Source organism: Xenopus laevis, chromosome 2S (genome assembly GCF_017654675.1).
Source record: "Xenopus laevis strain J_2021 chromosome 2S, Xenopus_laevis_v10.1, whole genome shotgun sequence".
Taxonomy (NCBI): Eukaryota; Metazoa; Chordata; class Amphibia; order Anura; family Pipidae; genus Xenopus; species Xenopus laevis.
The window spans coordinates 131514228-131530665 of record NC_054374.1 but is presented as its reverse complement, the minus strand read 5'-3'; positions in this window follow the sequence as shown (position 1 = coordinate 131530665).

The window sequence follows — 16438 nt, the reverse complement described above, 5'->3', positions numbered from 1 at the left end:
ACACACATATATCCTAATATATATATATATATATATATATATATATATATATATATATATATATATATATATATATATATATATATATACACACACACACACAAAGGTATGGGACCTGTTATCCAGAATGCTTGGGACCTTGGGTTTTCCAGATAATGGATATTTCCGTAATTTGGATTTTCAAACCTTAAGTCATCATGTAAACATTAAATAAACCCAATTAAATGGGTTTGCCTCCAATAAGGATAAATTAAATCTTAGTTTGGATCAATTACAAGGTACTGTTTTAATATTACAGAAAAAAAAATATCACAAATATTTGGATTATTTGATTATTGTAAGAAGCCCCGGGAGACTGGCATTGGTTCCCGGGCTTCCGTGAGGCGTACGTCCGGATCAAGATGCGGCTGCATGTGCAATGACGCTCACGTCACGTCCAGATTGACGATTGGTTCATCATGAAGTCACTGTATGCGCTGAGGTCATTTTGGTGAGAAAACTCTAAATAAAAAGCGCTTTCTGTTTTGAATTCTTTGCCCAAACTGGTCTTCAGTTTTTCTGTTCCTGCTCAAGCTATTTTCCTGCATCTATACTGGTTTTTGACTCCTTGCCTGTTTTTCACTACTGCATCTTGCCGCCTGCCACTGACCCTTGCCTGGATAACGAGTCTGAACTTGCCTGACCCTTTGGTATTCGCACTTCCAACTACCTTGACTGTGTGTAGGATCCCTGCCCACTTCGCAGCAGAAAGTTCTGGGGCCCCAAAAGGGCATCTGTGAAGACCGGAGCTGGTAGGGCTCTCCTGCTACACCTAAGGGGTAGGTCCCGGCAGTTATGGGCTTTTCTACACTACTAGCCATAATAATTATATCAATTAATAATTGATTTTCAATGAATAAATACAACAAGGATATATATATATAGTGCCCATATGTGTGTGTATATATATATATATATATATATATATATATATATATATATATATATATATATATATATGTAGCGCTATAGTAAACTGACTTGTGCTAGGGCAGTTTAAGCTACTTTCCTTGGTGGGCTGAGACCACCGATGAGCTCTCTTTCTCAGGGGTAAGCCCTCGCAACGGTGTGGAGGCAAGGGTGTAGTGTAACTGTAACTTGTGCGATAGCACAATGATGGGCGCCAGTAGTTCTTCAACAGTTGAACAAAGAACAGTATTTATTGAACAAGAGCACATAGATCATTTAGCACATTGATCCACAATGGAGTATAGAACATACACAGCAGCATAAAGGAAGCATATACTCACAGCACGTATAGGCTGAATCCCCACAGGCTAGGGAATATACAGCAGAGAGTAAGTTGACAGCATGTGATGGGTATTGCCCGGTTTTCAGGATATCTTCCAGTGGCAGACTAGGGGAACTCCTGACATCCCTATCTCAACACTTGGTTCCTTACTCTGGGTCAGTAATACCCTGGGATCTTAATCCCTCTAATCTCCTCGGCGGAGCCTTGAGCTGCTCAACTAAATAACCTCTCTATCACTCCTAGAGCGATCTATAAAACAAGTATAGCTGTCTAATTACTAGGGCCAAGGCGCCTAGGGGCAGCACCACCCATTCCCTTCCAGCCTGCTTGGTTGGGCTAAAGCAATGTACCCAGAGCACATGGTTCCTAAACCTTTTATACTTTGGCACAGTGCCATCTGGTGTACACTGTGTGAACTACAGGGGTTACATAAGCACAAGGTCCCCATAAGGACCCACTGAGGTGTCCATATTACTAGGGATGTGCCTATCTGTAAAGTGTAAGGGTGTCTAAGATTTTCACATCCCTACATTCTCCCCCTGGTGAATTCCTTCCGTCCCGAACCTCAAAGAGCAAATACTGAAAATATAGCAGTTAAGGCACATCATGCAAGAAACCTTCTCAGAGACCAAAAATACATTGCACTTAGCTATATGTATTGAATTTCTATACCATTACCTTATAACCTCTTCGGGGTAACTCTCCTGAGTAACCCAGGTACAATGGCATAGCTGGAAAGAAACATATCAATAGCAACAGTTTCATTCATGGGCAGGTAAACTTTATCAGTAAACACCTGCAAAAGAAGGTACAAGTTAGAAATACTGCATTTCAAACACATCAGTATTCTAGTCCATCAAATAGTCGAACCCACAGTCCCTTTTAAATGCACTTAGGAGGGTAAAAGGGAAAAATTGGATGAACCTACCAACAGGCAGTTGTTAACTAAAACAGTCCATAGACCTAACTCCAAGAGCAGCAAAAGAAGAAAAATCCTTCCCTGAAGAAAGTTCAGTCACTTTGGAGGGACAGGGAAATATAACTGGAACCAAACTCCTGTGGAAAACAAACCACCACCCAACAGTAGACTCAGATCATGTGAAGAAACCTGGCCTTGGTGTCTTCGTAGGGGATGTAGTACTTGGGATGGGGTTTGTCCACCCATTGTCCATCTCCCAAATAGACTTCTAAGTTAAAGTACTTAGTGGGGTTGTACTTTCCACAGCTCTTGACAGCATTTTGAAGAATGGTGAGGCCATACCACCACTCTTTATCAATGGAGCGCAGGTACTGCCAATCCTGCTCACGCCTCACCTTGTCAGGGTTTGTGAGGCAACTGTGGTGCATCTTTTATTTTCTTAGAATCTCATCGATCAGCCAATTCTCGTAAGATGCATCCACCTTTTCATACACCCACAGAGGAGCATAGAGCATAAAATAACCCCAAGTTCGATGGACATGGAAGTTGATTACTCTCTGCACTCTGGAGACAGAAGTAAACACATTCGGATCTGCCCGTCCTGGCAGCACCCAAAAATCTTTTTCCTCCTCGGGTCCTATAATGGGAGGAGCAATAAAACTGCGAGGCACTTTTGTAGAAGGATCCCACTCAGGTTCAGCTGCGGGGGTATTTTCCTCATACTCTTCCCATCCTGGAACAGGTCCCACGGGATGGTCCTCCTTAGGCTTAGGAATGGTGGCAAGTAGGTTCTTTTCCCTCTCCAGGGATATCTTTCCCCACTCATAATGGTACAGCTCAGCCATTTGTGTGCTCTCTCCTGGCTCACTAGGAGTTTGAGGCACAATCACTTTGGGGCATACAGATTTGGTTGGCTCACTCACCACAGACCTTTTACTTTGGCACCGAATCTGTGCAGGAACTTCCAGTATAGATTCATCAGCACTGTTCACACTGGAGGACATCAACTTATCCAGCAGATCCTCCTCATCCTCCAATATTGGAGGGTCTCGAATGGAGGGAGCTATGGGTGCAATCGGCCCCAATCGGTTAAAGGAAAACTTTCTCCAGTCCACTTCATGGCCTATGACTGGAGTTGGAGTAGGAACAGCAAGGGCTGTATAGATGGTGACAGTCAAATCCCCACAAGGCTTCGAATCACTGAGCAACACTTTGCGGGATGAAGAATTAGACCTCACATGAGGAGCGGCAGCTCCTGTAACAACCATAGGAGTATTGGAAACTTGAGATTCACCAAGAGGGTTCTCTGTTTCAGAAATTGAAACACACAGCGTCAGGCCTGCAGGCCACATCAACTTCAGGCGCGTGCCATGCCCTTTCCAGACGGTCTTCTGGTGGCGGTTCTGTAGCAGGAACACAACAAACGGGGGCCCCTATAGAAGAAGGGGTACACACTTCTCTCCCTGGTGCATCCGACACTGGTGTAGACACAACCAATGGTGTAGGCATCACGGCCGCCAAAACATCACACAAGCCCCTAGGCTTCAACGAAGGGGTAGTGGAGCACACATCTGCCGTCCAGCCGGACGGGGTGATTTCACTGACCGCAGCCGCGGTCACGAGCACATCTCCCTCAAGCGGAGCCACTTCGGTTGGGGAGGCACAAGCTGAGGTGAGCGTAGACTCACCGGTTGATCCCTCTATTACGCCCTCTGGTGCGGGTACAAAGGCCGGCTCTAGCGCGGGCTCTGGGACCTTATCTGGGACAAGTTCTGGTGCGGGGGCCACAGCCGATGACACCCCCGGGGCCTCCTCTGTTTCTTGGTAGACAAGAATAGTTTTGCCGCTCACCTTGTCCCGTGTCTTCTCCACCAATGGAGGTTGATCAGCCCGGTTGAATGGTCCCATCCATAAGCGGGTCTCGCATTGCGAACACACGCCATCCGGGTCCTCGAAGGCGTTGGGCGCTTCCATATCACACACGCCACAGGCCGGAATCATCATTCCCCTTTCGCTTGGGGTAAAGGTACCCTGGTACACATACTGCCGCTTGGGCTCCACCCGGGTAGTAGCACAGGGCAGAGGCTCCATGGTAGGCTCCGGAACCTCCGGTTCAGTAACAGGTTCAACAATCGGTTCGGCAACACCACTCTCTGACTCAGCCGAGTCCAACAGCATGGAAACCAAACTCAATATGGCGGCAGTACTATCCTCCAGGGTGGGACGTCGCGCCATGGGATAATCTAGTACGCCCCTTTCTACTTTTTCGCACGCTTCTCTTCTTAACCCATGCAGGGTAGGGCGTTGGCACTGGAGATTGTGCAACACAAAATTCCTTCACAGCAACTTTTCCTACACAAGGGGTATAGGTGGCAGTGAAGGTGGTGGTGTCGCAGGGCAAATGTCCACCAATGGTTCTGTTCCCAGGGCCAAACAAACATGTTCCTCAGCTAGCAGAAAGTCATTAAAGTCTATGGCATCAGCAGCTAGGAATGGATTAAGCCCAGGGGTAGACATTTTAATTTCAGTGTAGCCTGAATCCTTGATGCCACAGCCCTTTTTCTCTTCCCATAAGCTGGAGCTATAGTAAGATTCATCTATCAGTGGATCCTCACACTCAGAAGTCAGACTAAGCAATGACATAGGAGGGGGACTGCATATGAGCTGGGCAGACTTAAGCAGGCTCTGATATCGGCACGGACACCCCTCTGCAGAGACTCCCATAGGGTATACCTTGGAAGGCCATGTATCACTGCTAGGTACAGCAGGGACCCAATACAAGAACCGGACAAATCCTTTCTCATCAGAAGGTTCTTGTGCAACATACTCAAAAGCATTAAATATGGGGTTGCCCCTTAAGGAGTGATTCACAACATCTATGGGGCACCCCTCTGGGACATTATCCACTACAAACGTGTAGTCAGGATCCGCTCCTATTTCTAAGGACCAGTTCCACAATGCAGCTTCAGACAGGGGAGCCATTATACTTTTACTGTGACCGAAATGTGTGAGGGATACACGCTCACAATATAATCAGTAGGCACACCGCTCGGGGAATAAGAACTACAGACTTTCCCCGCCTAGGTGCCTTTTTCCTACTGAGTCCGCACACGCAGCGCCTGTCACACTAGGCTGCGTGCGATGTTACAGTTAAACCCTTTAAGAGCCCCACGTACTGGGCGCCAAAATGTAGCGCTATAGTAAACTGACTTGTGCTAGGGCAGTTTAAGTTGTGGAGGCAAGGGTGTAGTGTAACTGTAACTTGTGCGATAGCACAATGTTGGGCGCCAGTAGTTCTTCAACAGTTGAACAAAGAACAGTATTTATTGAACAAGAGTATAGAACATACACAGCAGCATAAAGGAAGCATATACTCACAGCACGTATAGGCTGAATCCCCACAGGCTAGGGAATATACAGCAGAGAGTAAGTTGACAGCATGTGATGGGTATTGCCCGGTTTTCAGGATATCTTCCAGTGGCAGACTAGGGGAACTCCTGACATCCCTATCTCAACACTTGGTTCCTTACTCTGGGTCAGTAATACCCTGGGATCTTAATCCCTCTAATCTCCTCGGCGGAGCCTTGAGCTGCTCAACTAAATAACCTCTCTATCACTCCTAGAGCGATCTATAAAATGAGTATAGCTGTCTAATTACTAGGACTAATTACTAGGACTAAGGCACCTAGGGTCAGCACTACCCATTCCATTCCAGCCTGCTTGGTTGGGCTAAAGCAATGGACCCAGAGCACATGGTTCCTAAACCTTTTATACTCTGGCACAGTGCCATCTGGTGTACACTGTGTGAACTACAGGGGTTACATAAGCACAAGGTCCCCATAAGGACCCACTGAGGTGTCCATATTACTAGGGATGGGCCTGTCTGTAAAGTGTAAGGGTGTCTAAGATTTTCACATCCCTACATTCTCCCCCTGGTGAATTCCTTCCGTCCCGGCAAGGAACACATGATGATGGATAAATAGTCGCTGATGTAGCCGTACTCACAGGACTTAGGGGCCCATTTACTTAGCTCGAGTGAAGGAATAGAATAAAAAAAAACTTTGAATTTCGAATGTTTTTTTTTGGCTACTTCGACCATCGTATTGGTTACTTCGACTACAACTTCGAATCGAACGATTCGAACTAAAAATCATTCGACTATTCGACCATTCGATAGTCGAAGTACTGTCTCTTTAAAAAAAACTTCGACCACCTACTTTGCCACCTAAAACCTACCGAGCACCAATATTAGCCTATGGGGAAGGTCCCCATAGGCTTTCCTGACAATTTGTGATCACAGGAAAATCCTTCGATCGATGCATTAAAATCCTTCGAATCGAACGATTCAAAGGATTTAATCGTTCGAACGAATAGCGCTAAATCCTTCGACTTCGATATTCGAAGTCGAAGGATTTAAATTCAACAGTCGAATATCGAGGGTTAATTAACAATGTTTGACCCTATGTAAATCTGCCCCTTAAAGTTTGAAAAAGCTTTTTTATTGCAGGTGAAAATCTGACGTTTCGGCTGGAAACGTCAGATTTTCACCTGCAATAAAAAAAGGCTAGTGTCCCACTGCAGCAGAATTAAGTCCGGTCCTTTGAGTTTTGGGATTTAAAAGATTTTGGGGTTGAAGAACCTATATGGCAGATGAGATTTTCAGTTCTACCATGGGGTGACGCACAAACCATTTAACAGTTTGTTATATCATTTGTTGTTGACTATTCCATTGAAGAGTCCAGTTTGAAGCTATATAAGGAGGACTGATAGGTGGCTCTATCTTCTCTGGGACAGGTACAAATAGGTTGAGAGAAATGTTCATGTTCCATGCAACTATTTGTCTCTAGATAATGGATCCCCAGAATTGGCACCTTGTTTTTACCTTTAATGATGTCAAATCCTTTTTTCTTCATCACACCTACACATATCCCAGCTGACTCTGTCGCTGCACACATCAGCACAATTTCTGCCAGAAAACAGTCATTTTTCATTTCTGCTATCTTTGTACCTCTGGCTTCTGCTCAGTTTATTAGTCACTGGAGAAGAATTCTTTTCTAGAATCTCTATTCTCTACCTTTGCCAGCAAGCTATAACATGAGCAGAACTCCAGGAGCAGGCAAATAACTGAGCTCTGCTCAGTACTATTACAAGGGACACAGGTGACACCACATGTATTCAGTTTCCTATAGATGCAGGTATGGTGTCAAATCAGTTTAATCCTGTTACCCACAACTTGCCACCACTTATTAGTCAACAGTCACACAATACCTTGGGACAGAGCAGTACAATTGTTTCATATATTAACCCGCTTTTCTGCTAAAGGTTTTCATACCTGAGTGTTGAGATGTAAATATAGGTCTAGAAATAGGTAGTAAAAATAAAGTAGTAAAAAATAAATATTATAGTTGGGTTGCACAGTCCAGCTACTTGGATCTGTGTCAATAGCAGCACCGTACCCAATATATCCAAACAGGCTGGTGGGGAACATTGGTGCTATACTCCAACATGCGCAGGTGCAAGGAGCTGATTTATACACAAGTACCTTAAAGGAGAAGGAAAGCTCCAAAACAGTTTATTGCCAACAGATTAGCCACAATAGTGCAAGCTAGAACGCTATATTTATTCTGCAGAATGCTTTACCATACCTGAGTAAACAGCTCTAGACACTGTCTCTGTTTGTTTAGGATAGAAGCTGCCATTTAAGCTTGGTGTGATATCACTTCCTGCCTGAGTCTATCCCTGCTCACTAACAGCTCTGAGCTCAGATTACAGAAGGGATGGGAGGAGGGAGGGGGAGAGGAGCAAACTGAGCATGCTCAAGCCCTGCCCTGGAGGTTTATGCTGAAAACAGGAAGTCTGATACAGAAGCCCATGTGTACACAATAAAAGGAAAGAAATGTTGTGTTTCTTTTGACAGAGGACTCAGAGCAGCATTACTTTGAGGGTTTACTGGTGTATTTATATAGACCTTTCTGATAAAGCTTACTTACTTTTAACCTTTACTTCTACTTTAATGAATAGGGCTGATTCATGCAACAACTTTGGCACAGCCACAACTGCAGTTGCTCTTAATAAACTACCCCTATACAGTATTAATATTGAAGTTATAAAACAAATGAATGGGGTGCCAGAACACAAATTTGGAGCCACATAGTGAGCAGGCGTGGCTCCAAATTTGTACTAGATGTTGTAGTGACCAGTAGAAGTCTGAGTAGAGGTCTCTGCAATAAGAAAACAGTACAGGTATGGGATCCGTTATCCAAAAAGCTAAAAATTACATAAAGGCATCTTAATCAAATAATTAATAAAAAAAATAAAACAGTAGCTTGTACTTTATTCCAACTAAAATATAATTAATCCTAATTGGAGGCAAAACAATCCTATTGGGTTTAATTGATGCTTACATTTTTTTATTAGACTTAAGTTATGGAGATTCAAATTAAAGAAAGACCCCTTACCTGGAAAACCCTAGGTCCCGTACCTGTTTATCTAGTGTTGGACTGGCCCACTGAGAAACCAGGAAAACTCCAAGTGGGCCCAGGTGTCAGCTGCTAAAGATTCATGGCCATTCCCTATTTCTTTGAGAACAAAGAGGCTAAATAGATGGAATAATAGATCATAGTATGTAAAGAATAGAGACAACGAGAATAGCGGTTGAGTGAGGAGAAGAATATTAATAGTACTGAAAGTGGGCCCCTGGTCTATGGTTCTTTGGTTGGCCCCTGGTCTAAGGTTTTTGGGTGGGCCCCAGGTGTCCCAGTCTGACACTGTGTTTATCAATAGTAGCTATATTCAATTCAAAGCAGATACTAGCAAGTGCAAGGAATAGAATATTGCACTAACTCTATCTACAAAGTACAGAAAAAGCCTTGCTTATTTGTTTCTCAGGGTACTTCCCTAGTGGTTGAATCTGTGTTACAACTGAGGGTAACACTCTATTAGTATAACAATAAATCTGCAAAGGTAAAGAAGATGTGCCACATTTCAGATCTAAAAGGCATTTAGTTTTGTATAATTTGTAACCGATACATTCAATCTAACAGTTCAATCAAACTGGACCACTTCTTGTGGGCTGTTGTTTCTTATTTGCTTCATTTGTCTGGCTTAACACATGGATCTGTTCAGTTTGGCCATACATAGCATAAAGGCCTAAAACTGAACTTGTACACATAGGAGCAGATTTACTAAAGGGCCCATTAAAATGGGAAGTTGTGTCCTGGGAACCAAACTTTTCACCAGCCATACTTCTTCAATGAGAGCTTTTCATAGCGAAAAGTTGCTAGTGATCTTATGCTTAGGTCAATTTGAATAGGGCGGGTACATGAAAGTTGTATAGATGTCTTTATTAGAGATGTTGGTGCAAATGCTTGAAGTGGCCACTTTTTATTACAAATGTCCAAGGAACCTTAATAAAGACAAAAGAATTAATTTAATGCCCTAGACATGAGCCCACTGTAAAATGAATGTTCCATGGCCCTCAAATGTCTTTGGAAAAATGTTAACCCAAAAAAGTTTAAGATAGGTCTTTTCCAGGCAATCGCGCTTAAAAAAAGGAAACATTTTTAACTTTAATGCATTTTCAGCATACAGGATATGATGTAACAGAAGATTGAGGAAGATCTAGCTTCATTTTAGCAGATCGCCTGGTCTGAGGTGGCAAAGTGAACTCTGTTAAGTAAAATCTGCACTTTACTGAGTTTGAGGAGCAATGGCCATTCGCCTGAGCGAAAAGTGGCCTGGTGATAGAGTGTGAACGAACACTATCGACGGTCTCTTTCACTAGCAAATCTGCGCCTGTTATTGAATTGGCGATATCCCTGCCGATGTGATTTCTGGCGAAAAGTTAGCCACTTCGCCCTTTAGTTTATCTGCCCCGTAGAATTCAGCCTGATCAAGGTGATTCAACTTTTAGAACCTGTTCAAAGTGAAAACAATAAATGCAGAGATATGTATTTATGTGGCTTGTTTTTAAAAAAAAATCCAAAAATGAATCATTAAAATAATATAAAAATTCATATCTCTGTAACATTCCCTTGTTTAAATAGGGTAGGGATTTTTTGCAACTTATGTTTGTGTGTTTACATTACGGCAGTTTTCCTGTGTACATTAATACATAAGACACAATGTTGCTGACTTTTTTATGTACAGATATTCCATATGCAAATCAGAGGTTTATAGATTGCTTAGAAGAGGGGGTGTTTATTCAGTTTTTCTTTTAATAACACCCATTAACACATTGGGGTGATCAACAATATCCATATTTATCCTTAAATGCACACATCCTTGTCAATTGTCATGTATAATGTATCACAAATGGCAATGTTCTAATAACAATATGTTTGTGTCCAAAAAACTGCATTTCCCTAGAATTTTAAGTGAAAAGGGTTAACAGAAATAGCTACATTATTTCCAGTCACATCTTTTTGCCAAAACGTTATATTTTCATCAAGTTATTTTTCATTTCTAGTGTAGCGAGCCTGCTCAGATCAGCATTTTAGTAACTAGATTACTGCTGTCTCTCCCTGGAGAAAAAACAGCAGTGCTTGTTCTGTATTGACCAGGGAATATTACTGCCGGCTCATTTCACAAACATTGTTTTCTGCTAATACCAATTACAGCAAAACTGATCAATATGAATACAAAAAAGCCCCACAAATATATATTGTGTGTATATATATATATATATATATATATATATATATATATATATATATATATATATATATATATATATATATATACACACACATATATACACAGTATAGGGAGTTCTACTTAGGGAAACACAGGGATCACAGAATAGAGTCTGAAGGAGTAATGGCTCCATTTAATTTGGTCTCTATTCTTGGATAAAGACACAATGGGGTAAATTAACTAATCGGCGAAAATTCGCCAGCGACACCTTCGCAGCCATCACAAAATTTCACTCAGACAACGCTAATTTACTAAAAATCTAAGTTTCGTCATGGGCGTCAGACGCTGGCGAATTTTCGCTAGCTTTACTTCGGCAATGCGAGCAAATCAAATCGAAGAAGCGCTAGCATTCAATTCTGCCTAGCGCAACTTCGCTAGAGGTCTTGCGCTCTGGCTAATTTCCATATGGCAGGAAATTTAAAGTTGAATGGACATCTTTATGTTACATACTGCATCTAATAAATTACATTTACACTAATAACTACACATGCCAAGGGAACCCTGATAAAGTCAATAGAGTTGTTATAATACCCTACACAAAAGGCCAGTGTAAAATAATGTTCCCATATTTTTTCTAAAATGCATGGGGGAAACCAGTTACACAAAAAAAAATTAAACACTTTTGCAGCCTATCACCCTGAAAAAAGGACTTAGAAGTTTTTCCAATCAAAAAATATGATGTCTGTCTTGCGAAAGAGGTAATGTTCAGTAAAATTCACAATTTGTGGAGTAACGTCCATTCGCCAGAGCGAAAAGTCGCCTGGCATTAGAGTGCGAATCACCGCTAGCGTCGATCTCCTTCGTTAGAGAAGTGATGCCTGCGCCCGTTAGTAGATCGGCAATGTCCTTAAAAGCGATAACGCTGGCGAATCGTCACCAGTGTTAGTCACTTTGCCCTTTAGTAAATCTACCCCATATGACTTTGCCAGATGTAAAACCAGTACTGTTTCCTGATTCAGCATGGGAAAAACTTACTATTGATATTGTTGGTCCTTTTAAAGATGCTCCTATGGACTGTAGATTTGCTATAACCTTGATGGACTATTACAGTAAATGGCCTGAAATTGCATTTGTTTCTCATATAACATAAGCTACAGCAATAACATTTCTGTCTACAGTCTTCAGCAGAGAAGGTAATCCAAAGGAGTTAATATCAGACAACGGATCACAGTTTGAGTTTGAATTCTTTCTGAGAGAGAGGAATATTGTGCATAGGAAAACTTCAGTGTATTACCCACAAGCAAATGGAGAAATCGAGCGATGTAACAGAAGCCTGAAAGAAGCACTACAGACAGCAAATCTTACTGGGAAATCTTGGAAAGTATTTACAACAGAGTTCCTATATAACTACAGAGCAACGCGCCATGCAACAATCCAATCATCTCCAGCTGAATTATTACATGGCAGACAGATGCGCACTAAATTACATGTTGCAGACATCAAACTTCCACAAAATACTGTGCCTACAAAATCATCTACTGCTGACATTGTGAAAGGTCACCAAGCCAAATGCAAGGCTTATACTGACAGAAAACGTGGTGCAAGAGAAGTACACTTTCAGCCTGGATCTTTAGTCAGAATTAAGAAACCAGGAATACTGAAACAAGGACAATTTAAATTTACTACACCTCTTGAAAGGTGAAATTGTCTTCATCTGAAGGGAGTCATTAGAGCCAATGATGTTCCTGGGGGAGCTTCAGAATTCCCACAGTTGGCTCACTGTGGGAATAGACGTGTAGGGATAAGTAAACCTTTAAAATAACTGAATGTTAAATTGATCAGAGTGCTATTCTAAGCACTTTTGCAATGTACATTCATTATTTATTCTTTTTCATTCCAAAATATTAAGGGATACATGTACTGTTAATATGAATGAATGTTGTTACAACAGCGACACCTGCTGGTCAGTTTTCCACCAGTCTGACCACCAAGTAGTCAAGGAAGTTGTCGGGAGAGAGAAAGAGGCTGCTATGACGTTCTTCTGCTTAGGAATTTTTTGAGAAAGCTTTCTATTTTTTTTCCTAAGCAGAAGCAGCAAAGTCATATGGGGCAGATTTACTAAAGGGCAAAGTGACTAAGTCTCAACTTAACTTTGTGTACAAAATTCTTTGCACATCCCAGTGAAGTGTTGCTTTGTGGTGAAATTTTAGACACTGGCTGTGTGGCAGGCACTGGTGCTGTAGTAATGAGACCATCAACTAATTGTAGGTTTAATGCAGCAAAGAGATCTCTTCCAAGTATAGCAGTACCCTTATTCACAATGTAAAAGTCACATTTTGCAGTATTTGATTCAAATTGTACAGTCCCTGGCAAGCAACCAAGCACAGGGATTGGATCCTTTAAGTAACTGACCAGTTTCAGGGCAGGTGCAACAAGCGGATCTTTTGCAAAGTATTTCAAGAAAATATCCTTTGGTAGTATAGAAACAGCTGAACCAGTAACAAGCATCAGGTTAATGGTGTCCCTTGTCAGCAGAAGCAATACTGACACTGACAGTGCATATAAACTTGTCTGGAATAAATGTACCATCTTTATCCACACTTAATACTGTAACATTTGTAGCAGTGACTTCATGAACATTTTTAGCAGAACTAATGTCCTACTTTTGTGCATTTGCGGCACCGTTTAGCTTTTGCAGGACATGTAACATGATTTGCAGTGTGTTGTGTTGAACCACAGTGAAAGCAGTATTTTCTATTTGTATTTGCTGCACGGTTTTGCAGTGTAGGTGAATCCCTTTCCTTAGTACTGTATTTTGCCTGTGACTGTGAATTATTAGGCCACAGTGCTGAATTCACAGTCTGTACATTCCCAGCAGTTCCCTGACTGAGAGTTTTAGCCTCTGCCACTGCTGTTTCAATTTGGCTAGCAACTGTAATAGCCTTTGCAAGGGTTAAATCCTGCTCTAAGAGCAGTCTCTCTCTAATGCGAGTGAGTTTTTAACACTATTTGGTCTCTTAACATTTCATCTGTTAGATTCCCAAACTCACAGGTAACAACAATCAGCTCTCTCAAAGCTGCTACAAATTGTTCTGTGGATTTGCCATTACGTTGTCCACGTTGGCGGAATTTATATCTTTCAGCAACCACATTTACTCTTCTTGGCACAAAAAAGTTCTTTATAGCAGTAAGAGCAGTTTCGTAAGTATCATCAGGTAATGGTAATGTATAGAATATACGCTGTCCCTCTGCTCCCAGGCAGTGAATAAGTAAAGCACACTTTCTAGCAGCAGACATCTCCCCTTGGTCAGCAGCAATAAAGTAATTTTCAAACATACAGATCCAAGCAGTAAAAGGTTTATTAGGCTCACCAGGGTTTGGAAGAAAAGGTGCAGGCTGCTGCAGAGGTAGAAGAGCCATCCTTGTCTCCATTTGTTATGTTTTGGGTAGCCAAGGATGAGTAGAGTATAACAGTGCTTTATTAGCAGAGTCACGCAGCCATTACACAACAGTAAGCTTTCACTTTTAATCTACCAGGATGTACCGTATGCACAGTATAAGTATGAGCACATTGACACCTACAAGCCATTTGCATGAACACCACACCTTTCTAAGGAGTTTAATTTGGCCCTGGATTATATTGATACACATTCCAACTTTCTAGAGCTCAAGCTGTATAAATAATAAGATCCAATATGCAGGCGGATGTAGCTGGGAAGTATGAGGCGATCATAGGGTGTGGAGCATTTTAATCTATCATATATAGCCCCCCTAATCTTCTTCTCTAAACATGGGCCCTCAAGTGCCTATATAGTAAAGTAGTATAGTACAGGTATGGGACCTGTTATCCAGAATGCTCGGGACCTGGGGTTTCCCGGATAAGGGATTTTTCTGTAATTTGGATATTCATACCTTAAGTCTACTAGAAAATTATTTAAGCATTAAATAAACCCAATAGTCTGGTTTTGATTCCAATAAGGATTAATTATATCTTAGTTTGGAACACGTACAAGGTTCTGTTTTATTATTACAGAGAAAAAGGAAATCATTTTGAAAAATTTGGATTATTTGATTATAATGGAGTCTATTGGAATGCTGATTAATGTTATTTCTTTATAGATTTATTTTGTGTTGAGCCATTATTCCATTAATTGTCCACGTATCCATGCTCATGTTCTTCTTTGACAATGCAGATTGCCCATTTTTAAGTATGGTTTAGATACCCCCAACTTTTTTCCAATGTGGTGTTTCTTTTATCTTGTCCACAACCTCATGCTTGCCTTTGATACAGTTCATTCTTCCCCACCAGCATAGCTCTCTAACACACTTATAATATTAATGGGGTACATATGGGGAGTTTTATTCTCCTCATTAAACTTTAGAAGAGCCGCATAATTCCAAGATCTGATTGGGTATGGTGGCTGGGAAAGTTTAAGATGTGCCGGCTATAATGGCAAATATTGATCTCAAGTGCTTTAGCATGTACTGTGTGCCCTTTATCAGCATCTAATCAACAGAGATCTCTTGTTATTTGTGAATAAATAGTGAGCATGGAGATTATTATTTTTCTCCTTGTGTTACTCATAAAAGTCTTAGCTTGGGGGTTCCTTAGAATGGCAGTAAAGTTCAGGTTATGACTCATTTATTCCTTCAAACTAGAAGTCCAAATAGGTCACGCAGTCCAAACTTAGTATATTTTAGTCTGATTATTCTTACACATAAAATAATTTTTATATATATATATATATATATATATATATATATATATATATATATATATATATATATATATATATATATATATATATATATATATATATATATATATATTACAATAAGGGGCAGATTTATCAAGGGTCGAATTTCGAAGTAATGGGAGTTTTTTTTAACTCCCATAACTTCGGAATTCGAATAAAAAAAGACCAACCAAAATTTATTATAAGAATCAAAGTTTTTTATCGGGTGAATAGGCTGTATTCTATAGTTCAAATTGAAGTAAGATTGTGTAATCGATTGAATTCAATTCGAAGTATTTAAAAAAAAAAAACTTGGATTTTTTAAAGTTCACCAATTGACTCCAAATAGGTTCTAGGAGGTCCCCCATAGGCTAAAACAGCAATTCGGCAGGTTTTAGATGGCGAGTGGTCAAAGTTGAATTTTAAAGAGACAGTACAAGATAAATTTCGATATTCTAATTTTTCGATTTTTTTTTTCAAATTCAAATCGAATTTGGACTATTCCCTAGTTGAAGTACACAAAAATAGCTCAAAATTTGAATTTTTTTACTTTGAAATTTCAATTCTACCCTTGGTAAATCTGCAACTAAGTGTATTTTACCCTATTAAAGAGCCTTCGTCAGGGTTATAGATACACAGATGGGATTGCCCTATGTGCATTAGGGCCAAAATATTGTTTATTTCAATGCACTAATTGTATTTTTTTATTAAAGGAAATATAAACCCTCAAGATAATGTAAAATGCTAAATGTGTTCTAAGCACTTTTGCAATTTACATTATTTTTGTCTGGTTTCCAAGATATTAGCAAATGATAATAAAACGAAAATAAAGGCTCTATCTGCTGGTCAGTTCTGTCA